A 26,187-nucleotide genomic window follows, 5' to 3' on the forward strand; every position below is an offset into this window, starting at 1 on the left:
CCGTACTATTAGTTTCTTTTTTTAAATTTAGAAAGCAGTTATTTTTCTTAATTTAAACACAGACACTATTTAAAATAGCTATGGAATTAAAACAATTTCTACTGTAATGAAATCAGAAATTGTTAATTAGTTTATAATGGATGAAAATGCAATAGAAAAATTAATTTTAAAAAGTACTCTTGAGAGCATTTTTTATACAACACCTTATCAGTACTCCCATTGTTTTTTGCACTTTTTCCGATTCTCTCTAGAAATATATTCAGCATTAACATACTCTCATATGGAAATAATATTTTCTTTAAACTAGGTAACATATTTTTCCGCGTAAAATTTAGTGTAAGATAGAGTTGGATAAAACGGAATAGTCGGACAAAACGGGATACGTCGCCTAGGGACCAGACTATTGCAGCTATCTAGCGGACGACGACAGAAACTTGTTATTTGAGTGCGATTATATCATTCTCAGTGCGTCCCGTCTCGAGATCACTAGTTGATAGAAAGTCGTAGGTCTCAGAACTTTTTTACTCCATTTTCTTTGCCATTTTTTACATTTACGTGCGTTGTTTTTCCCATTGTACAGCCTATATATATGGGATTACAACTCCGGTGAGTATTACATTTGATGAGGCATTTATTAACGAGTATTTTCATGTCTAGTCAATCTAATTTTTCTTTCACGTTTATGCAACAGCCATGTTTGTTTTGAAAAGTGTCTGAGTTTGACAAAACGGGACACTTATGAGTTGGATAAAACGGGGTAGAGTTCTTTTATGTCCCGTTTTATCCACCTATTTTTTGTTGGCCTAAAACTTCTACTATATTATTATTACTATATTGAAAGAAAGGTAAAAAAGGCTTGTACAAATACATTGACCCTGGAAAGTGTTGGTTGTAATCATTTCTTGGCAGACATAAAGAACTTAGCCTCCCAAATCCTGAACCCAAGAGTATGGCCCGAGCAAAAGAGCTTAATCGCACAGCAGTTAAGCAGTTTTGTGAACCTTTGAATTCTCTATTAAGTAAACATAAGATCACTCCAAAAGATATTTATAATTTTGATGAAACAGGAATTCTAACAGTGCCAAACAAGCCTTCAAAAGTGTTGAGTCTACGAGGCAAAATGCAAGTGCGTAGCTTGTCTTCATCCGAATGAGGAGTTTTGGTTACAGTTGAAACATGCATCAGTGCAGCTGGGGTATTCGTCCCTCCTATGTTTGTATTTCCTCAAGTGAAGGAAAACCCAAGACTCATGGATGATGCTTTCCCAGGATCATTTGAAGTGTATCAAAAGACTGGCTGGATCACTAAGAAGATCTTCATTGTTTTGTTTTAAAAGTTTGTAGAATTTTCCAACTCTAGAACACGACCATTGCCAGCGGTGAAGAAGCCAGTAAGCCAGTGTAAGAAGCCAGTGCTGTTGCTGCTTGATGGACACAACAGTCACACAAAAAGTTTGGAACTTGTATATTTGGTAAGAGAAAATAATTCAATAATCCTTACTTTCCTCCCAGATACAACTCATAGCCTTCAGACCCTGGATGTCAGTTTCGTGGCTCCTCTGAGCACGTATTATGAACAAGAAGTTCGAAAGTGGCTGTTCAACCATCCAGGTAGGTGCGTTACAATTTGTGAGGTTTAAAAACTGTCCAACGCAGCCTACTCATGAGCAGCCGTTGCAGAAACTACCATTAAAGGGTTTAGCAAAACTGGTATAAGTCCTTACAATCCTGACGTCTTCCCAGATCACCATTTTGCATTGTTTGTCACCACTAATCACCAAGAACCTCAAGGCGTTGAACACCAGACTGATGTGAGCAGACTGATGTGACTGATGTGTGCAGTTTTAGGATTATTACTCTCTTGTTATCAACCTAAGTTACCCTTTTCCATCCTTCCAAAGTGTGTTCTACCTCTACCTCAAGTAAAAGGACCGCTCCCAGAAAAAGTGGCTGATAAGAGAAAGAAGGAAACTGTAGTAATAACATCACCTACATACAAAAGTGAATTATAAATTTAAGAAAAAGAAAGAATGATTAAACTACAAGAATGAACCAAGAGAATTGAAGAAAGGACTGCTAAGAAATTCCCTCTTAAGGGCACGAGACGCATCTCGACAGTAAAAATTATGGAATAAGCGTTCATGTTTGAAAACTCATAAAATCTTTAAAAACATATGTAGCATCATAATTTTTGTGTACTTAATTATAAAGCAACTGTCCATATAAAAATATTAGCATCAATAAAATCCCATAAATAAAATTTTTAGAAATTTTGCTTTACAGTTTGCTGTCAGTTAATTATGTTTTTTAGTTAGTTTTACATAAAAAATTAAACATTGTAAACCCTATACCGTTTTGTCCTACCCAGGTATGCTAAAACGGGATATGTAAGAGTTTGGAAAATGATTTTTTTTCTATTTCACAGTCATTAGAATTAGTTTAAAATATGTTTTTTCTGTGCTTCAAGTGTTGTTGCTATATAAAAAAATAATGTGTGGCTCTCTTTAACAGATTTTCCGCAGTAAATAAAAACAATAATGGTATCTTGTTTTGTCCAACTTCCCCTACACATCGTAAGTTTGACCTAAATCTTCTCAAAGTAGTTTCCTATAAGAAAACTAACTTGCAAAACTAGGGGCAATTCAATCGTTATTATGTTGAATATTTTGAATTCAATGATATACCTGTTCCACACCTGGATTATTTATATTTTTCATATTTTAATATCTGATACATTTGTCTAAATAATTTACCTAGCATTGCGTTGAATTAATATTTTTTAATCAAAACAGCTTTTAAAAAAAGTATTGTTCTTTGGAAAATGCATTAAAGTATTTTCTCTTTTTCAAAGATCATCAGTACAAAATTAAATAGAAGTCATTTTAAAAACAACCAAACTGAAAAACTTCAATATCAAATTACGGTAAACAGTACAAGAACTCAGAATGCGGTTTTTTTTTTTATCGTAACATCCATTTTTACCGGATCAGGTTACGTAACAAAAATATCTGATGTACCGTAATTTTTACAGTAGTAATTATCGTAATACCATAGAATCTCGCTACTTAAATAAATATTACAGTAAAAACCACTGTATAATATTTTAAGATAAAAATTGATTTTACGGATGATGCATCCAAAGTGCCGGTATCTTATGCTGCTAATTTGATACGAACATTTTTTCAGAATATCTAAATGTTCCAGAAAAGTACCGTATTTTTCTCGATTTTGAAAACGAAATACTAGAGCAGATAAATGTTGAAGTTAATAAGAGAAAGTGAATAAATGAGAAACGAGAATACGAAACGCATACACAATTTAGCTAGATCCTTATTACTAACAAAACTAACTCTGCGCCTGCTACGAAATGGCCTAAAGAGTAATAGTGCAGTCTTTGTACTTAAAACATTCCTATCGTTAGTTGTTTAGAGCACTGTTGATCACTATTGTTCCCAGTTAAACTCTATTTCAAGTAATTTGAGTAATTATTTAGGAAAGTAATTAATAACACTCGTCAATAGAAGATTAAAAAAACCCTTGTACGTGTATTTATTTATTTTTTTCTGCTGCTCCTGTAGTAAACAATCCAAAGTTTTAGGGTGGAGAAGTTCTTTCTTAAAAAGTAAAACAGTACTGCTATTTTAAATTTATGTCAGTAAAGAAAAAAAATGATGCTAAAAAAAGTTATTTTCTTTTTACATTATGTCGTGTTTTATTCATTAAATTTTCGATGATTAAACTTATGATTTTTCTATTTATTCTTTCACTTTAAAGAAAAAATTTTATTTCAAGCATGCTTTTTAAAAGTAAACTATTTCATATAATGAAAAGTAGTAAAAAGGCAAGGATGCCTTTGCATCAAGGAACATATTTACATTAAAAAGATTTTCTCCATCTCTATTCGACGTTATTTATTTTCTGATTAAACTGATTATTTACCTATTTTTATAGGGATATAAGAGATTGGATAACAAAGGATCAGATAGCCCTATAAAATATGAATTTTCTTTCCAATTGACAATATTTAAATTGTTATTTGATTGAGAATTTCAATGACATTCACATTAGCATAGTTTGCTTTTTTTTTAAGAAAACGTCCATCTTTAATAAAGTTATTGAATCTTTTTAAATGATTTTTTCGTAAATTCTTAAAAATATTCTTTTTTCACTTCGCTTTCAGTTTTTTCATAAAAATAAATAGGAAAAATAGAATATCAGAAGTCTGCTGCTGCCTTTCCTGTGCCTTAAGGGAATGTTCTTTCAATACAGTAATAAAAGTTCCAAGCAATTATACAGAGTTTTCTTCATTTTGTCTTATCCAATAATAAGGAAAATGGAATGTAATCTAATAATGCAGCAAAAAATAAGTTGGGAAATCGTAGGAATTCGAAAATATAAGATAATTGGGAGTTTTTTTTTTTCAATTTCAATGCTGATCTTAATTTTTTTAGTTCGCCTTTGTACAGATAAATTGATTTTTTATGCCCCAAGAAAAGAAAAATAATCTTTATCTTCCGCATTTTATAAATCATTAAGCAATCAGCATTGTCCAATTTTTTTCAAGCCATTTGCTTTAAAACCTGATATTATAATTCATATTAGTTTTTGTATTAAACTAAGGTTTCATGTTTTACCCACAACTGAAATTTCTAAAATGTGAATAGTTTTTCCCTAAAAAAAGACAAAAAATATTTTTTAAAAAATGTTTAACTATGTAGATGAAAATCTTCTTAATGCTCCGACGGCAATAATAAGAAATATGGAGTTAGCCTAAATTTAATGCTAACAACTGGGAAACTACAACTGGGAAACTGGGAGTGAAAGTTTTAAGAAAGTTAGAGAGTTAGTAAAGAGTTTCGAGTCGAATTTTTTTATGGTTGAAAGTCTGTTCTAACTTTTTCTGTAAACAAAATTTCTTAATGATGTAATTTGAAGATTTCGTCATCCGAAGCGGACAGCAACTAAAAACGTTCTTGAAAGTTTTCAATTTACCAAGCACCAAACGAGAATTTAAAATTCAAATAAAATGTACTGCGACGATTCAATTTTATTTGAATAGTATTGAAATTAATCATCCTAAGGTATGAAAATATAGCAATTTCTCACAACTTTATTTCGTAGTATTTTACATTGATAACTGCCTCATACAGCGTAGACATGGAATTGACGAGACATTATGCAGTGGATTTAGGGATTTTTCCTATTCCGGGCAGAAGATCCTGATAAATTTCGGCCCTTGAAGAATTTTTTCGAGTTAAACTTTTTTCTCATAAATTCCTAAAAGTGAACTATTGGCTTCAGGTTAAGTGATTAACTCGGATAGTTCAAAGTTTTAACCTTCTTAGCAGTAACAAATTTGAAGGTGTGCTTAGGATCATTAACCAGCTGAAGGATTCATTGACAAGGCATCTTTTTACGAGCGCAAGGTAGCATGTTAGCTTATAAAATGTTTCTAAAATCAAATTACATCAGAGGTCTATGAATGCGAATGAAAATGGCCACGCAATTATGACGGAAAGCTCACCAGATTATTACTGATCTGTTTTATGCTTCACTGTTATTGTGTTGTATAGGATATTCATTCTGGTGCCTTTTTGACAATGAATCAAACGTCCTCCATCACTTCCAAACAAATGGAATTTTGATTATCTCTTACAAAAACCTTCTTCAAATCATTAGTTGTCCATGCTTCGTGCTTAGTTGCTCTTATTTCCTGTCTTATTTCCTTATGGAAGTTTTTCTTTTTTAACCGTAACCCATGCACACAATTAAGCTGCATTAGGAAGACGTCTTATGTTGTGAAATTTAAATCAATAAGTAAATAAATTTAAATAAAATAATTTAAATATATAGTGTGTCTTGTATGTTTACTCACTGTGAGTCCATGTTTAATGGCCATCTCTTTTTATATTTGATTAGTAATCTTGTTTAGATCAGCAACCGTCTTTCTTCGGATAAACGTTTCTTGACTTTGAGTCGCTTATCGTGGGACTTCAAATCTTCGAAGATGGTACACACTTTTTCCATCTTTCCAATTTTTTTCCATGTGACCAACAGTTGATTTTGAAATTCCGAACGTGGTGGTGATAGCATAATATAAAACTTTCTTTCACAGCTTCTTTTATAATCAGAAGACGAGCAGCCTAAAGCGCGTTTTTGCATGTCTTCATTCTGAATCTGATAAACTTTTCAACAATATTTTCACTAAAAAAAATATTATTTAAGTGCCTTTAAGATTAAGCAAGTAACTTTCGTACACAACGACACAGCTGTAAGCTAGTTTCGCATACAACTACCCAGATGAATGATTTCAGAATTTTATCTACGGAGCAGTACATTTCCTAAAATATTCACTTAACGTAAGAATACGTAAATCTAATTTGCATAACTGTGCAAAGTTATCGAACGTATAAGATCATTTGCAGACAGCTTGCATGCGAACAAAGTCAAGCAATTATTATTTGAAAATGGAGACATTATAACCGGCATATTTTGAGTGGGAGTCCTTTGTTTTAACTTTTGAGCTATAGAACTTTTGTTTGAGAAACTATTTAAATATATTTAAGTTAAGTATTAGAAACATGAGTTACGTTAGACAGTTTCAAAACTTTTGATTTCAATTATTCAGTTTATTGCTACGAGTTAAATTAAGAAGAAAAATTCAAGTCTCTTATATGTTGCTCCTTATGTCGGATGACTAAAGTTACAAATTACTTATTAAAACCATTAAGAAATGTTCCTTTAAGAAAAAATTAGAACACAAAAATAGATCTTCGAAATTTTTTTTCTCTCAATAGAAATTCATTTTTTAAAGATTTTTCTAAAATTCTTTTAAAGTCAGAATCTACTGAAAATCATTTCTCTGGGATCTCATGCAAAATTACAGAGTCTTAAAAACAGAAAATTTCTGTTTTTAAAACTCTATAATTCAAGCAGAGCACACCAATTTAAGCAGACCTAGCAGATAGTTATGCATGGAACAAAAAAAACTGCAGATTACAGGAACTAAAAAAAGTTATTTCAGAGAAATGCATTGGCAAGAGCAGATATTTTCTGTAACAGCTTAAACAAAAAACTTATTTATATGGGTTTGCACAAGTAGTTCAGTATTGGCTTGGGTCGATACTTTGAACAAGTTCTCTTCCAGCTTGATTATGCAAACAAGCATAGGGCACCACAATTTATATTTAATAAAGAAAACAGTAATTTTATAGATTTAAAAGATCTGCTTAAACAAAACAATAAAATTGATCAGCTACTAAAATAAAGACTTAAATCATAAATTACATAACAAAGCCATATTATTAATTTAATTTTTGCACTAGAGAAAAGCAGTATTCAGTATTCAGTTTGACTTTTTATACATATCTGATATTCTAGTAAATAATATCTAAATATGTTTAAGTATTCGAATTTTTTTTCTATATTTTTTTGTATATTTATCTGGGGGTATTTGAGTTTCAAAACTTGACTACAAAATTTCCAGCCAATCATTTATTGTTTTGAAACAAAATTCTTTATTTCGTAGTATGGGAGGTAGCATTAACTTGATGGAGCGTGGTGCAAAGTCTAATCGAAATAATAGCTGAAAGATATACTGTACTTTCAAGTAAATTAGTTTCATATAAAATAATGAAATTTATTTATTTTCATATGCTTATTATTATATATTTTATAATATATTTCTTGCAATTATGATGGAAATAAATACAATTCAAAATAAAATCGTACTAATTGTATTTTGAATTGGATTTAATCTCATTGTACTAAAAAAGGATCCCAATGAGTCAATTAATCAATCCTGGGATTCAAAGTTTACATTATTTAATTTGGTTGCATGAATTGTGCAAAAAAATAAATTATCTGAAAGAAAATGAAATACATGAGAGAAATGAATTAGGATCACCTTTATTAGATAGCTGTTGAATTTTTTTTCACATTCTGCTCAAATTCATTGACATTTTACGTTGAAAAAGGAAATTCTCCCTCCAAGGTTTTCTCCATCAAATGGCGATGGGGAATAATATTGAACTGTAACATTTCGTTAACTTTTATAACACTGAATAATAGATTTTCTTTTTAAAATTAGAAGATCGTATAATAAACAACCGATATAATGATCTACTTCTTAAAACTAAAAAGGCTGTTCTGTAAATATGGTTTAAAACCTTCTTTAGATAAAATGATTTTGGTATAAACATTTTCTCAAAAAAATAATACTAACTTTCCAAACATGTAAACATTAAAATTGAAGAAATAATTTTTCGAAATATTTTAGAATGAACATAAGTAATTGGCTTAATTAAATCTTAACAAAATCTCACTTCAGTCTCAAAATAACTCTTTTTTTAATGTACTTAAACTAAAATATATTTCTATTGTTTATTGGTTTATTTTTATTAGCATTAAATTAATCTATTTTCTTTGTGAAATTGTAATTCAGGGAATATTGGTCATTATTTTACTATTTTACCAGTCAGCAAAATATCGCTATTTATTATCATCTTTTCGTTTCCCTTGGGCTTAGCGCGAAAGATCATTTTTCTAGATTTTCATTTCTTTTGTGCGCTTCTAGCTTCCCTATCCCATCAATTTAATACATGAATCAGAATAAGTACAGCTTCTTCTTTATTCCACGCAAGGATTTTCTAAAACAATTGAATTTAACGCAAATGGTTTGTGAAATATTGTTAGTCGTTTTCAAATGAATGACGGATATAAATATTTTGATCTCCGAATCGTTTTTCCAAAGAAATTATATCAATCATCTAGATTATTCTATGTTCGATTTTTTTATGCTCAAAATAAACTTGAATTACAGCTCCGTTTTATTTTGTTATTTTATTAAGTTATTCCATTATCATAGTTTTCACTGAATAGTGCAGAATTTCTTATTACATAAAACTGAATAGAATAATTGAATGATGCCTTTTCTAATTCGTGAAAATTTTTAATGACTCCTGCTTTTATTTTTCTATATTTATTTATAAATTTATGAGCAAAGGAAACAGTTTATAGTGAGTAAACAATGGAACTTATTCAGTGGCCGTGAGCCATCACCTCCTACATCAAAAAAGCCTCCACACGGTCTTTTATAAGTAGTCCGCGCAGACTATTTAAAAAGTGAACCAGTTGTGCGCATGAACCCAAAACCTTTTATTAAAGTAATTGAGAGAAATTCATCATATATATTTGAGAATTGAATCTGTAGTGGTTGACAAGTGAATAAGGCAAACCAATAATATTCATAAATAAAACAAATTTTTAATCATATATTTGCTAAAACTTTCTTATTTTAACTAGATTTTGTATTAAGTGACTCGTTTAGAAAGTGGATATCCTTCACACTGGTCTGATCGGAATACCTATAAAAACCGTGTGGAGGCTTTCAGTTATAGGAGGCGTTAACTGTACCCATCTTAATTTTCCTGACCTTGGGCTCTGGGGTGTAGCAGCAGTTGCTCCGGTCAGGTGGTCAGCCGAACGTGGAACCCTCAGTGTTTAGTTCCCAAGCTTATTTCGTACTCATTTATCGACCCACTGAAGGGATGAAAGGCTGATTCAACCTTGCTAGCTCGAGGATCGAACCTAGGACCTATAACACGAGAGCGCGAAGAGCTACACCAACGCCTCCTATAACTGAAAGCCTCCACACGGTTTTTTATAGGTAGTCCGATCAAACCACTGTGAAGGATATCCATTTTCCAAACGAGTCACTTAATACAAAATCTAGTTAAAATAAGTAAGTGGTAGCAAATATATGACTAAAAATTTGTTTTATTTATGAATATTATTGGTTTGCCTTATTCACTTGTCAACCACTACAGATTCAATTCTCAAATTTATATGATGAATTTCTCTCAATTACTTTTATAAAAGGTTTTGGGTTCATGCGCACAACTGGTTCACTTTTTAATTAGTCTGCGCGGACTACTTCTAAAAGACCGTGTGGAGGCTTTTTGATGTTGGAGGTGATGGCTACTCTCAGCCACAGGGCGTCATTATTTTTCATTCATTTAAACTTCTTTTCCACACCACTACACATAAATGATTTATAATTTCGTATGCAACCTCGTACCCTCGTAACCTAGATGGTTCGTACCCTCGTCAGCAAATGAGGTGACCCGGGTTCGAATCCCAGTAATGGCATGTCGATACGAATTCCTCACCAGGTTCTCACCGACCACAATGCTGACGTAAAATATCCGCAGTGGTAGAAGAATAATGGGATAATGGATAATCTTGCCCTCAGGCTAACTGTAGGAAGTTTTTCTCTCCATGTAACGCGAATGCTGGTAAGTTTCATCAAAAAGTCCTTCACGAAGGCAAATTTCTCTCTATACTTGATCAAGAAGTTGCCTTCTTTCTTGGATTGAGTTAAAAATTACAGGGCTACGGAGTTGAACATCAGTAGTCCTAAGCCCAAAACATTAGGTTAGCAGCTCAACGACTGTAAAAAAAATAATAAAGTAAAATACTTGATCCAGAATTTTCCTTGTCTTCTGAATTGGGTTCAAAATTACAAAGCAATGGAGTTGAACATTAGTTGTCGTTAAACCAAAATCGGGTCGACGGTTCAACGACGGTTATAAACTATTCAGTTTTTTGAGGAAAGTTTAAAAAAAATATAATTAAACAGTTTTTCGTTTAAGCATCTAGCACCAGAATTATTGTAATCTTGTTTAATCGTAAAACTATTGTAAAATCCTTTGTAAAGTGTGGAATATCGAAACCTTTAGATATAGGTAAAGACGAATTTTTGTGAAAGTCAGCAGATAAAGAAATGGATTCCATTGCAAAATGGGATCCGTTCGACGACACTACTAACTTTATGGATTCCGACGCAGCTGATGTTTCGGAATCTTTAAATTTTTATCTTTATGGTATGTTTTAAAAGTTTTCCTTATATTATATTTTTCGAAAAACTCTGGAACAAAATGTATATTTTCTTTTCTTCTAACAATTTTTTCTAAACGTTATTTACAGTTTTTTTCCTTTAAAATATAACTATATATGAAGAAAATATGATTTGAAAATAATTCAAAATTAAATGAATTTATCATTTTAAAAATTGCTTTTAAAAGGCGTAAATAGACACAGAGTTATCCGTATACATCTCATTGTTTTTAGCATCGACTTTTTTTCGATCTATCAATGCCTGTCTTTATTTCCGGTGTAAGACGACCCCCTATTTTCCTAAAAATTTGGGAGGTTTGAAAAATCGACAAACCGGTATTGCGGTATTTATTTTTTTATTGGGACTTACACGTACATAGCATTATGTAATCGCAATTAATATTATGTAACTTTCGTATCCTCATCAAAACTGAAGTTTACGCAATGTTGCTCCATATTAATATTTTAGTGGAATATTTTCCATATTAATATTTTATATAATATAATATGATTCTATATAATATTCCATATTAATATTTCAGAGGGAGAGAAAATTATTATGAAAATCTTACGAATTCCTAAGAAGGACAGATTAAAAATATTTAAAGAGTTTTGATTGCCTTACTCTTCAAAAATTGTCAATGTATATTTGCCACCATTTTTGGTGTTGAGGTAAGCTAAAATGTTCACATGTTTTATTTACATTTTCTGTGTTTAGTTTTTATATTTACTTATTCATTTTTCATTCGTTTGCTAACTGATAACACATACTTTTATGAGCACTAGAATTAATTTATGGTTTTACTGCAAAAGCAATTCATTTAAAAAATAGGAATATTTTCAGCAATGTATTCGCACTAATTCATTCAAATATTTATCATTTAATAGATTTATTAAAATATTTTGCGTGGTAGCTACAGTTCTGTATTTAAAAATGTATTCAGTCAGTTCCACAAATTAACCGTAGCGAATTTTTTTTTACCTTTACGGTTCTGAAACTGTTTACAGCTTGTATGGTTAATAAACATTGAATACAAAACTATACAGCTTTTTTTAAACAAGCGAGGTTTCAAAACCGTAAGAAAAAAATTTAACTGGACGTTTCAGTTAAGATTTCCGATTGGCAATGGGTTTTGGAATTGTGGTTGAGCTGTTGAGGTTGATGTCGTGGTTGAGTTGTGTTTATCACAAATGAACCGTTGAATTGCGTTTAGTTAAATTACCTGTTTTTTATTGTTTACCATAAGATATTAGAAATACTAAGCTAATTTGCCTTATGCAGCTTTATGTTGCTGCCAACTATGTGTCAATGAGAGTATTGTATTTTAATAGAACGGATCACAAATTGGGACATTGGAAATTCCTCTTGTGTCAAAGGGAATGGACTAAATATAGTAGTTTCAACGCTGGAACTCGAACCTCCGTTCCGTCGATCATAAAATTGACAGATTTTGGCCATGAGATGCACCGAACTGCAAGGAACGAAGGGTCTTGACAAGATGGGCCTAGATTGTGTGATAAAACTCTAGTTGTTTAACAGCATTAGGGGAAAGCAGTTAATTAACGGTGTTTCTCATAGTTCACAGTCTGAGTACAATTTTATGTATGGTTATTTGGCTCTTTGCTTCAATATGGTAAGAAAAATACTTAAATAAATTGTTATTTAACTATTTTTTTCTTATTATGATATGTTGCTATATTGCTCACTAAAAAGTTTTATGAAAAATAATTTCTTTTATAAATATGATATGAGATATACTTTTTATGAATATGATAATGTAATTCATTGATCTGATTCTAAATTAATCTTATTCTGAAACTTTATAAATTTATTTCTCAATCAAGATCTAGAAAGAAAAATATTCTTCGTTTTAAGTAAGACACCAATCGCAAAAATAATTTAATTTTTAAAGATCTCTTTTTCACAAATATATTTTTGTGAAAGATTTCCTAAAATAGTTCCATTGACAAGCTATTTTAAACTCACATTGCTAAAAATACTTTGATAGCAGGAGGGGAATGCGAAAGTAGAACCGTTTTAAATAAAATCAATACATGCATTTCAAATTCTAGGTGTATCAATAGGAATGGAAATATCTATCTTTAACCTCAATAGTTTAAAAGTTATTTCACATTACTTGAGAAAAAATATGTTTTTCTTTTTCAAATACATTTCTTAAAAAAAGAAATGAAATCGGAAAAGTATTCCAAAAAATGTTGTATTCACATGATAAGACTTAAACGTGAAGTATAATGTTAAAGAAATATATCTATAAACTCCTGGAGGTCAAAATTCATAATATTATTTAATTCCTTAAAGAAGGTCATTCATTGAAGGTCAACTAAAATAATAGCAAAGTAGAAATAAAGATATCTTAAAACTAAACTTAAAAAGAATTATACTTTTTAATTGTAGACTAGCCTTTCTAACAGATGAGTAATTTAAATAATCACTTTCACATAATTAACTAAGCACTTCGTGTTTCTATTATCATTGATTAGTTAAATGTGATCTTTATTTATAAAACGAATACGCTCTGTGCTATAAAATGATTTCATGAAGTCTAAATCTCATTCAATTTATTATAAATATTTTGAGATTTTAATACATCGTCATCCGATCGTATGAGTACTTCTTGCAGCGTCAATCCTAATAAAGGAGTCTGGATATTACGGATGACATGATATGAAATAATAACTATATTCTATTTAAAGAAAAAATGCGCTCTTGTCTTTTAAAAATGAATTTGTAAACTTGTTTCCAGAAGCTTATGCTCCATGGATATTTGTAAATAACTTAATTTCTTATTTCGTTTTTTTTAATAAATGCTTAATAAAAATTAGAATGGTATCATCATTATACAGAAAGAGTATTAAAATGCGACAGCAAATAAAAATCTAATGGATTAAAATTGAACTTATTCCGATGTTATGGTCCTAAAGGATAACTCGTCAGGAAACGTAATATATATANACCGACCACAGTGCTGACGTAAAATGACCTCAGTGGTAGACAGATCATGAGTTAGAGTCCCCTTGCCATCAGGTTAATCTTGGGAATATTTTGAGGTTTTCCTCTCCTTGTAACCAAAGTGTCTTTTAAGTAGGCAAAGTTCTCCCAATATTTGATACACGAGTTCCCTTCTGTTTTAGGATGCATTCAAATTACAAGGCAACTAAGTAAAACATTAGTAATTGTAAACTCAAAAGTTGGATCAGCTGTTTAACGACGATCATAAAATAATATAATATTGATACCAAGATTCCTGCACTAGTTATTATGGAAATAGTTCTCTATGTCAAAAAGAAAGGGATAAATAACGGAGGAAATTGTTGATTATTTTAATTTTTTTCTATTAGTTGAGTTGATAGCTATATGCCAAATGATATTAAATGTAATGAAGCCATTTCTTGATAGGATGAGTTTCTAAAACTATATTTTGCTTAATTTGAAAACACAAAGTTAGATAGAAGGACAGCAAAAAGTTATAGAAAAAAATTTAAATTATTCTAGATTCATTAATTGTGTCAGCATATATGTCTTTCAGTAACTGATTTCGAGCAATAGCAATATGCCAAATGATATAGAATATCGTTAAGCGTTTTCTTGATGGGATAAATTTTTAAAAATATTTTTTGCTTAATTTGAGAACATAAAGTAATCGGGAAAGACAACAAATAGTTATAGAAAAAAAATGAATTAATCTAGTTAAATTAATTGAGTCGGTATTTGTCTATCAGTTTTTTTTTGCATGATTTTATAGTGCTGATTAATACTGTTTTTTTCATTTTGTATGGAGAATGGGTGTTCAGTTAGTATTTGTCATATAAAAGTGGCTAATATATTTTTTTTAAAGTAGAAGGAGGCTCTATCTGTTCTTTTTCATCACCAATCCCTGTGGTTGTCTCTGATTCACCTCTGTTAGTTTTTGTTTTTAAAATGTTAATACTACTTGCTCAAAAAAAAGATAATTTTATTTATAAAATAAATAATCATGATTTATTTTATGTAAGAAAACTTTAGTTAATATTTTTATCGTATCAAAACGAATATTTACTTGGATTTCAAAAATAATCATCTGAAGTTGAAAAAATATTTAAATTTAGTGAGAAGCAAATTTACTCATGAATGAGAATGACAAATGAGAAGAAAATTTACTTAATAGCAACTCTGATCTTTACATATTATTTAATTGCAGATTCCAGACAACCACAATGAAGCTTGCCGAATTCGTAAAATTGCCCAGAGGATAGGCTTAGCTTTTACAAACAGATTTTTCTGTTTTACGCTTTGTTCGAATACTTACATTGCTAAACAAAATTACTATTTTGAGAACAAACATTTTTTCAAACTTTACTTTATTCTTTACTTTATTTTGTGCTTTAAATCAAATTTAACTTAATATTTTGCACTTTACATTTTACTTTATGCCTCTTAATTTGCATTTTACTTTAAAATTTTTTTTAAACTTTGTTTTATATTTTACGTAACACTTTATATTTCACTTATACTCTTTTATTTTATTTTAAATTTTACGCTCTAAATAATTTTTTTAAATTTTACACTTTACTTCAGACTTAACGGTTTCACTTTACTCTCATCTTTACACTTTAATTTCATATTCTATTATATGCTTTAAGGTTTATCATGCAATATTTTACTTTTTACTGTACTTCACATTTTTATTTTACTTACAACTTTATTTTTTTACTTTTCTTTCTACAAGAACTTTTGACTTTATATTTTATGTTTTACTTGCAACTTAATTTTTTTAAACATTTCCTTCTACATTCACTTTTTACTCTATATTTTATATTTTACTCTTTACTTTACTTTGGTTCCACTTTTAACACCACGCTTTACTTTATTTTAAGCCTTACGCTTAATTTTACTTTACTCTTTTAGTTATACATTAGGCTTTTCTGTAAGTTATTTTACATTGTATTTTATTGTACTTAACACTAAACTTTGCACTTTGCTTTGTTTTAGTCACTAATTTGCAATTTAGTTAACTTTCTGTTTCGCCTATTGCACTTCTTATTTTAATCTTTACTTAACTCTTTACTTTGTTTTGCAATTTACTTTACACTTTATTTTACTTTATTCATTACGCATTACTTTGCTTTCAGCATTTTTTTCTTGCGTTACTTTACTTTGGGGTTAACTTTTAGTTTTACACACTTTTTATTTTATGTGTTATTTGTAACTTTGCATATTTTGCTTACATTTTTATTTTAATAGGAAACGGTTTTTATCTCTCTTGACACATATATGTTTTTTAAAAAAAACATCTATATAAGGAAATCATATTAAATTACGACAATTATAAAATTATAGTTAAATTATTACATATTATAATTTATAGCTAGCTGCATTTAACATCTTTTTTATATTTTTTATTCTATTTATTTAATTTTGTACGATTGAAGTCCCGCTCAAGCTTGCAATATGTAAATCTCAAATGCGATAATTTTTTTTTGACAACAGTGGATAAATAAATTTAATTAAACGCAAGGAAATATGAAGAAATCACAGAACAAATACTTGAAATATTGTAATAACGTTCAAAGAAATTGAATGAATTGAATTGAACAAAATTTGCGTGAAGGATATAAGTGAAAATGGTAGTTACAGTAGGTGGAAGTAAATGATTTTCTATTCTTTTTTTTAAAGTTTAATGCTAATTCTCGTTCTGCTAATTCTCGAACTTATAGTCAAATCTTAAAATCTTTTAATTTCTCGAAAGTTTTGTACATTTATCAGCACATTTTAGCAATTTCAAGTTTCGAAGTCTGATAAATTTTGCAAAACAAAAATCTAGCATAAGACAGTAAAGAAAAAAAAACCTTTAACAGAGCATTTATAATTGTAATATTTTTTCGAACAAATTGCAATATCGAAAAAAAAAATCCATTCCAGTGGCTTATAAAGTGACCCAAATGGTGGAGTTTCATTCGAGGTCAACAGTTGATAACTCCCAATTAATAATCAAAATATAATTCTTTAATTCTATTGTATAGCCTGCAAATTTTTTGCATACACCTTCATTAATTTAAAGGTTCTGATTTTTACAGTGTTTGTGCAGCAAAAAAAAACATGTTACGTTACGATGTACACTCAAAACAGAAGCAGTGGTTGCCTTCATAGGTCTTTTTAAAACAGAGACAAAATTTCAAGGAAATAATAAAAAAAAAATCGCAGAAGAAATTATTTTTGTAAAACAAAGTATTCGAAGCCCATTTTTAATATAACTCTATATATCACTTGTATTCCAAGGAGCTAATTATCGATATTGATGATTTTAAGCTTACAGAGAACCTTAAAATTAACTTTATCCTCAAAATAAAAACATTCCTTCCAAAAAATTTTTTAGTGCTTAATTATTTCCAAAAATCTAATTTGCAAAACTGCATTCTTTAAAAAGAACTTTTCTCTCGAAACCTAAAAATATTTCTGCTTCATAAATATCATTTTAACTATTTTATTATTTCTCATGCCTTAATTATTGATCAACTTTTAAACAAAACTTTTATATTATCCAGAAAGGCTAGCTCATCCTCAAGTGCATCGTAAATATTCGGAAATAAATACAGAACATGACTATCTACGTCGCTTGCTTGATTCACGAGAGAAGAGAGAGTCCTAAATAAAATTATGCCTGACATTTAGGTGAAATTTATATACATTCTATATAATATTTGGATGAAATATTAATGAGCATAGAAGAATAAGTGATTTAGTGATATGAGCTTTAACAGTAACTTTTACTATAAGTCAGTTATTATATATTTAAGTGAGGCTGCTTGCTGTTTTAAATTTATATTTAATAGGCTAACTTCATGACTAAATAAATATTGTTTATACATAAAATTTGTAAACATTTCATTTTAAGTGATAATAGTACATTAATGTAAAGTACATTAATTAAGTTACATTAATTAAGTTATAATACAACTTGAGAGATTGAGAGATACAAGATTTGCAAACATTTTTAAATTTTAAATGAATGTTATAACATTTGCGTCCCTTTTGGACAAATATAATTTAATGATTTTAATCTTAGTGTATATTATCGTATATCTATACTTCTTATTTTATCAATTTTGTCTGTGCAATCGTTATCCTATCTTTTATCCACAAATAATTTTATACCTTGAAATTTTATGCATGTTAATGGCTTTGTACAGTCGATTTCTTTTTTTTTAACATATTGTTTTAAAATTGTAATGTTTTCACAATTTTCATTTTTACTGGTTTTTACAAATTTTATGTCCTTTTGGAAAGGCTTCTACTAATGTGTACTTTTACCTTGTGTGTAATTCTTAAGTATTTTCTTTTACCCAGCAACTAGCTCTAGCTCTCAATTCGATTCTATTGATAACTTTATTCGAGTGTAGTATCTAGTAAGTAAAAATGGGTTCGAGATGTTAGATATATTACGTCACTATAAGGGTCAGTTGGCCTGAAAGTAACAACACCAAACACGACCAATATTGTTTTAGTTTATTTTTATGTTAAATTTTTGAGCGATATGTTAATTTATAAGAGTCCGTTGACCTTCGTTCTGATGTATTTCAATGTTTTCGAGGCTTGTTGCCATCGTTGTTACTGTAAAATTTTTAACATTTTATTTCTATATACTTGCTGTGAAATTAAAAATTGTTGTTCCATTGTATTCGGCGAATGGGCCTATAGGCCTAGGCCGCTGTAAAATTTTCCATATTAAGTTATAAGTGCAAGAGTATTATACAAACTGGAATATAACAACTATTAACATGATATAATAATTATTAGCAATTATTAAGCTTATTAACATGTTATTTATACTCATACCCAAGTCAAAATTCTTGATGGTCCAATCGAAACAATTTGATGGTTTATGTTGGTTTCTGTGCTGTTAATGATGTTCCCATCGAAACAATTTGATGGTTTCTGTTGGTTTTTGTGCAATTAATGATGTTCCCATCGAAACAATTTGATGGTTTATGTTGGTTTCTGCGCAATTAATGATGTTCCCATCGAAACAATTTGATGGTTTTTGTTAGTTTCTGTGCAATTAATGATGTTCCCATCGAAACAATTTGATGGTTTATGTTTGTTTCTGTGCAATTAATGATGTTCCCATCGGAACAATTTGATGGTTTATGTTGGTTTCTGTGCAATTAATGATGTTCCCATTTAAACAATTTGATGGTTTATGTTGGTTTCTGTGCAATTAATGATGTTCCCATCGAAACAATTTGATGGTTTCTGTTGGTTTCTGTGCAATTAATGATGTTCCCATCGAAACAATTTGATGGCTTATGTTGGTTTCACTGCGATTGATGATTATCCAACTACATTTGATGGTCACCATTATCCAATATTTTCCAATATGCGTTCATGGGTTTTATATTTCCATAAACATTCATAATTTCATGATGGAAAATACTACTTTAATACCATAATGGTTAACCCTCAAGAGAAGTTTGATTCTCATGGAACAACAAACCATAATGATCCGTGATGGTTCATGATGATTCCAATTATACATTTCCATGATGGTCTAATTGGAATTCTTGTTGGTTTTCAGGAATATTTCGTCAAAACAATTTGGTTTCTTTTTACGTTGGAACATCATAAATCAGTCCGAATTCCTACATTGATCATGATCGTTCCAACATTCGATTTCTAAGAAACTATGATAGTAATTTCTGATGGTTCAACATGAACAAACCATCAACACAAGTAGCTCTTCTTATGTTGTACCATCATTAATAACTCGGAATTGATACTTTGGGGTGATGGTTATTTATGTTGATTACCATCAAAAAATATAATGGTTCATGATGGAAGCATTGGTGGTTACCATCAAGATTATGTTGGTCCATCAATGGAAAACAATCAAAAATTTTGACTGGTATATGTTCATAACTTACGTTCATCATAAATATTTTTTTAAACATTTATGTTAATTTAATAAATGTTTTACTTTATTAGGGGTTTTGAAATATGAAACAAAATGTTAAATGGAAAAAAAAACAATATATAATACTCAAAATAATGTTTTAAAATATTTTTAGGTTCCATTATAACGTGTTTTAGAAAATTTTTAATGTTGTTTTCTTGTCTGTTCTAAATGTTTAATTAAAAGTACAAATGTTTTATACCGCATGAGAGCTTAAAAAATGATTTAGTGTTCCTAAAACTACTCATAAATCTTAAAGAATACTGGCATAAGTTATTAAATTTTATAATATACTAGGAGGACTCAAGCTTACTCACTTCGTTCACCAACCTACGTAATTGCTTCATTTTCATCATTGCTTTTTTCCCCTTAACATTAATATTTCCTACAAAAAAACGGAGCATTTTGTTTTCAAAATATACAAGTATTGTAGCTTTAATAGGCGATTGCCTAAATTTGGAAAAAATAATTATTTGTTTTTGATTTGAAACTAAACTAAAGAATGCAGATTGTATGATTCATTAAAAAATAAATGAGAAGTAATTTTACTCGTCAACGAGACTTATATCAATTCAAATAAGGAACGTTTTTTTTTAGCTTTAAGATTTTTTTTCAATTTTAAACATTAATGCAAGAGCTAATTTATCTCTCTTTTTCTCGATTGACATAAACTGGAAACGCGAGATTATAAGATAAAGTTATCGTGAGCGGAAGAAAGATTTTCTGCAACAATGGGTTAATATTCAATAAAGCAAATTCGCGATGAAAATCTGCGTGAATTTTTGAGCGATGAAATTCAAAGCGATTTTTTTCACTCGATCTCATCTCTTGAAAAAATCGTGCAAAAGCACTTTAATGTGCAATAACTTAAAAAAAATGCGACAAAGTTTGTGTCAAGTTGTGTTAATAGAAAAGGCTCTTTAAGCACGTCAAATTTTAACCCCGTAGTTGCTTTTCAGAGGGTTAAAATCGACCAAGCATATTTCCCCCCCCCATAAGTTTAACAGTTGATAATTCTCGAGCTAATTGTCTAATGCTAGTTTCTTACCTTGTACTTTCTTCTGCAGCCTATCGTTATTTAGAAACTTTAAATCCCTTAATTTTTTTGCTGAAAAGCGAAATGTTACGCAAAGAGGAAAAAGGTTTGGAACAATTCCCGAAAAAAAAAAAAAACTTTTGAAATTGCAATAATTTTTGCAAATTTGAATTGAAGAAAAAAAGCTCAGGTTAAATTCAAAAACAAAACACTAGCCTTTTCATAATGTCAAACTTTAACAGTGTAATTGAATTCCTGTGTTCTACAGATCGATTTGTATGGAATTTTTTAACGCCAATTTTAACCGTTAATAATTCTCAAACTAATTATCGAGTATAAATTTATTATTCCACCGTGTTCCATTGTAAAATTTATAACATCACAAAATTGCAGACAGTTTTCTACAATATTCCATTGTATTCAAATTTCTAAGTATATTAGTTTCGGTTTAGCAAAACAAAATGCAATGTTAAATTAAACACCCGAAACAGTAGCGGCTGCTTCAGCTCATACGATTTTTTTTAGGTCGAGAGAAAGTTTTTTGATAGAAAATGATTTTTTGTTTGTTTTTTCTGTCTACTACATTGAAAATACTTGGTTATACACTTCATATGATTACATATTTCTTAATGATATGAAATATTAATTGTTGTCTTACTATTTCGTGCATTCTAGTTGATATGTTCGTTAATAAGTATAAAGATCAAGATATTTTTGGTTGTAATCAGCCTAAATTTCACGAAATGTTTCAGACTGCTTACTTGAAAACATTCTATTTATCCTTTTTTATCAGTATTTACCAGCAGATTATTTGTTTTTTCCCTACGTTTTTTCCTTATGTCCTTATGTCTCTCATAACATATTTATAGTAAGTAATAGCATTATATGATATGATTTCTTTTTTAATTCTAATTATTATTCATATTTCATCAGAGAAATTAAAATTGGATTTTTTTACTACATAATGCAGTAAAACAATGAAGCTACCTTAGTAAGTAAAGTTATATGATAAGTATATTTAATTAACTTTTTTTTTATTACTGATTGGTAAATACGCTATATTTAAAGTATAATTTTTCATTTAAAACTGTATCTAGTCAAAAATGCAACTAAAGTATGAAATGAGAGATAATTATTTTAATTTACCAAGCTGTGACGAGAACTAACTAACTGCACTACTGTTAAATATTATCTTTGAAAGTGTTATTGTAGCAATAAGAAATTAAATAAGCATTTTTACAAAACAAAAAAGTTTGTAAATGTAAGTTTGTGAATGTAAGTTTGTGAATGTTGCAAATTTGTTGCAACGGTATTCTAAAAAAGTTATAAAGTCTCAAAAAAAAAGTTATAAAGTCTTGTGAAGTCTAGAAAAGGTCCACTCTGTATCCAATAAATGTGGACTTGAGGTACAAAATCCGCGTTAAAACACCAAAAAGTTAAAAATTTTAATCAATGAATTCGACATTTTTAAGCACTTTTGAATAGAATTAAATGTGTAGAAATAATGAGAATTGAGGAGTGACGCGACTTAGATGAAACATTCTCTAGTGGAGCCCTTAAAACATTCTAATACTAATTCTAATAGTCATTCAAATAGTTAAGTATTCGTGACATTTTTATTTGATTTGACAAATATGAAAATAATATAAAATTTGATACTGTTTCCAATTAGTTGCATTAATTTGTTACATCTTTTATTAAGCGCAATCAAGTTAATTAAAAATACTATTATGATAAAATTAGTGAAGTTTTGGTTTAGACCTGAGAAACTATTTATTAAAGCACAAACCTGTCTTTTCCAGTCATTGGAGAGAACATCTTTCAAGGTTGTGTTATTAGTTAGACATTCATTCGTTTGACAAACCACGTAAGCTTTGTCGTTTCCGGCTATGATAATTACACTTTCCAATGCGATAGTTTTAATTTCAAAATGCTAATTAATGATGAAATAAATTGAAGTATAGAATTAATTGCCCTCTATTGAATTGTAGCACTTTTATAACATTTTAAGTTGATTTCAATGACTTTTTTAAGAAATAACAATTATGATAACTCGGCTAAGATTCGCTAAATAATTTTATAAAGGAACTATGAGGCTCTGCTGATTGCTCGCTTCACTCGCCTTACCCTATGATTGCTACTAATTCATTTTTTTTTCTTTAAAAGTCGATCAATATATTTTTCTTTCATTTACTGTCAAAATATTTTGTTTTCAAAAACTATATTTTATTAACAAAATGTATAATTGTGACTACTTTACATTAGAACGGTTTATTAGTATGTAAATCATAAGAAAACGGAAGTTTTTTCTGGCTTTGTAAATAAGGAACTGAGTACTTGAAAAAAAAATTGGGATATGAATTTTATGACACAATAAGAAGTAATAAACGAGAAAGGATTTTAATTGCTTACAATATAAAAATTTCACCTTATATAAGATAACAACCCAGAACCTTTCTGCTGCAAGGCCAGTTCCATGACCCCTACACAAGCTGGTTGACTTATATAGTAATCTGGACTGTTTATTTACTAATAAGGTCGAGTGCAAGCATATAAGTGAGAATTATAGATTTTCTTAAAAAAAAAAACATAAAAAAATGAAGAAAGCACTTCAAACTTCAATAACTTTCAAAACAATTGGAATTTTGAAGAAAAAGGAAAAAAATAAAACTTGATCTAAGTTCACAAATATAAATGACCATCTTTAGTTTGTCTAATTTTAATTCTGAATTTGCATTACGAAGTTCGTTCTTCGAATGATATTTTTAACTACAAATTTAATCGTTGATATTTCTCGAAGTAATAACCCAATCTTTCATTTTTCATTCCATTGTATTCCTTGTAAATTTTTCTGTGCGTCTTCATAATTCCAAATTCTTCATAAACCTTATGCCCGGCACAGCAAAATATAACTTAAGGAAAAAAAGTGAGAAAAAATTGTAATAACTTACGAATAATTTGGAATTTTCAAACGAAACTAAATAAATAAATAAAATACGATAAAAAAAACTCATGTTAAGTTCATAAAAATATGCTATTTTCAGCATGTAAATTTTTGCTACGTAGTTGCATTTCTGCAGCCTAAAGAGTGGCGTGGATGCTTTTTTAAATACAAACTTAGCAGATCGTTTTTCTCAATCAAATTATTAAATGTGTTTTTCTTTTATGTCATGGTGCTCATTGTACGTTTTTCAAGACAACTTCCTGATTTTAAATCTCTATATCCAACAGTTTTTGCTCAGCAAACCTAAATGTTAAGGAAAGTAAAACAACTGAAACAGTGGAGGAAACTGCTGAGATTGCTTGGTTGCCAGGAAGATGGACTCACGTCCGGGAGAACCGGAGTTTGAATTCAGTCGGCCGAAGACTCCCCGTGTACTAAATGGTGACTCGTGCACGTTAAATCTGTCGGGTAAAAATCCTCCCTGTTCCCATAACAAATCGATACCTCTGGGGGTAATGGATTGGAGATTGAATTCGAATCGTTCTTTGTTTCAGGTTAAAATTACAATCTGTGAATGACTGAATGGGTCCGTTCAATAAACGTGTGTGAGGGATGAATGTGGCTGAAGTGGATTGCTTGGCCATAGATGGTGCCGCTGGAAAACAAGAACAATCGAACAACAACAAAAACCTTAATGGCCTACAACAACAACAGTGGAGGCTATTGCTGTTAAGTTTTTTTTTTTAATATAGAAATTTGTTAAGAGATTTCATTTCTTTTAAACAAATTATGACAGAATAAGGAGATAATTTTTTTTTAATCAGCCCCTATGATTGTTTATAAATTATTTATTTTTTCTTGATAATAAGCAAATTAAATAGTATTCATTCTAAAGAGTATTCATACTTATATTTATATTCATTCTAAAAATAGTATTCTCATCTCTTAAGTTCTCGATTTCTATTAGGATAAAACCTAAATGTAAGCACAAAGCTTAATTTTATTGTTTTGGTTACTAAACAAAACTCCTGAAAGAGAGATGAATTACTTATAATTATTAGTTTTGCATTAATTATTTTATTTACATTTAATGGCTGCACATTATTTTACGTATAGCACATTACAAAAATAAATTAAATTTTTAATAATAATTTAAAACTGTTACTAAGTTTTTGACGTTTTGAAATTTATTATTCATAAATTTCAGTGTAATTAGGTAAAATCATAGGGTTACTAAATAATACTGAGAAAATACTTTTTGTAATTTTTGAAGCTACAGCTTTAATTTTAAATTCATGACTAAATAAAAAAAACATAATGTATGCAATTAGTGGCAAGATATATTAATACATAAACATTAAATATAAGTATTTAATATATATACAATTTTGAAGTATACGATTTAGAAATATTTTACAGGTAAAAAAAAATTAAAATTTGTAAAATTTTCGGTTGATGAAAACAGAAGAAATATGATTTTTGTTTTAATGCCACGTGGTTTTCTAGCTTAATGCGCATACAGAAATGAGAAACTATTTTTAGATCATAATGTTCCTACGTTATATAAAGATATATTTACTTACATTTATTTATCTATCAGTATTCTTAAATAAATGTAATAGTTTTGTCCTTATAATTTTTTATGTCTTGTCTGTAGATATGTCCGCTATTTTTATTTAAAGTTTTTTTTGTTCTCAGACACAGGGTAGATTGATTTTATAATGAGCCTATTCAATTTACTCTCAACTATACATTGCAAGAAAAAAATATTTATTATCATCCATGATTAATATTGTTATTAATTTCTTTGTTATAATTAATATTCATATTTATGTATTTGTAGTAATTATTATCCTTTTCATAAATGGGTTGTAAAAAATACCTGCATTTGTGCATTTTTCCAAATCAATATCCTAATTAAAAAAAATTTATAATTTAAAAAACACGGCATTTAAATTTTTTTCTTCTTTTTTTTCATGGAAAAATATGTATTTATTTTTCTGATAAATAAATGTTATTTTTTAATCAACATAAAATTCACAATTTGAAAAATCATTAAAAATATAAATATATACATTATATATTTTATTTAAACAAAAAGGCATATTTGTTCGTTTTTTATGAAAAGAAAAATTTTTTTAAATCACCAGATTTAATTATTATCACCACTTGAAATTATAAATAAAGAAAAACATACCTATTTGAGAAATCCAAAATCATTTAATAATCTTCAGATGTGCTAATCAGAATTTCATTGTAATCTAAAAAATAAAAAATTGAAATTATAATTAGTATAATGCTTCAAACAATTAATTTTGATTATTCACTAAATTTTACAAAAAAAAGGCAAAATCATTTAACAAA

At 29.0% G+C, this 26,187-nt stretch overlaps 1 protein-coding gene across 1 annotated transcript in view; it reads right to left on the bottom strand.

Moving 5' to 3' along the window:
• Window positions 1-26,187, bottom strand: part of LOC107445025 (glutamate receptor ionotropic, NMDA 2B) — a 236,863-nt gene that overhangs the window by 146,221 nt on the left and 64,455 nt on the right. Inside the window, exon 2 of the mRNA XM_043047036.2 lies at window positions 26,021-26,084. The gene's annotated coding sequence lies outside the window, so the exon portion shown is untranslated. The remainder of the gene's footprint in view (window positions 1-26,020; window positions 26,085-26,187) is intronic.

The sequence above is a fragment of the Parasteatoda tepidariorum genome, chromosome 9 (genome assembly GCF_043381705.1).
Source record: "Parasteatoda tepidariorum isolate YZ-2023 chromosome 9, CAS_Ptep_4.0, whole genome shotgun sequence".
NCBI lineage: Eukaryota > Metazoa > Arthropoda > Arachnida > Araneae > Theridiidae > Parasteatoda > Parasteatoda tepidariorum.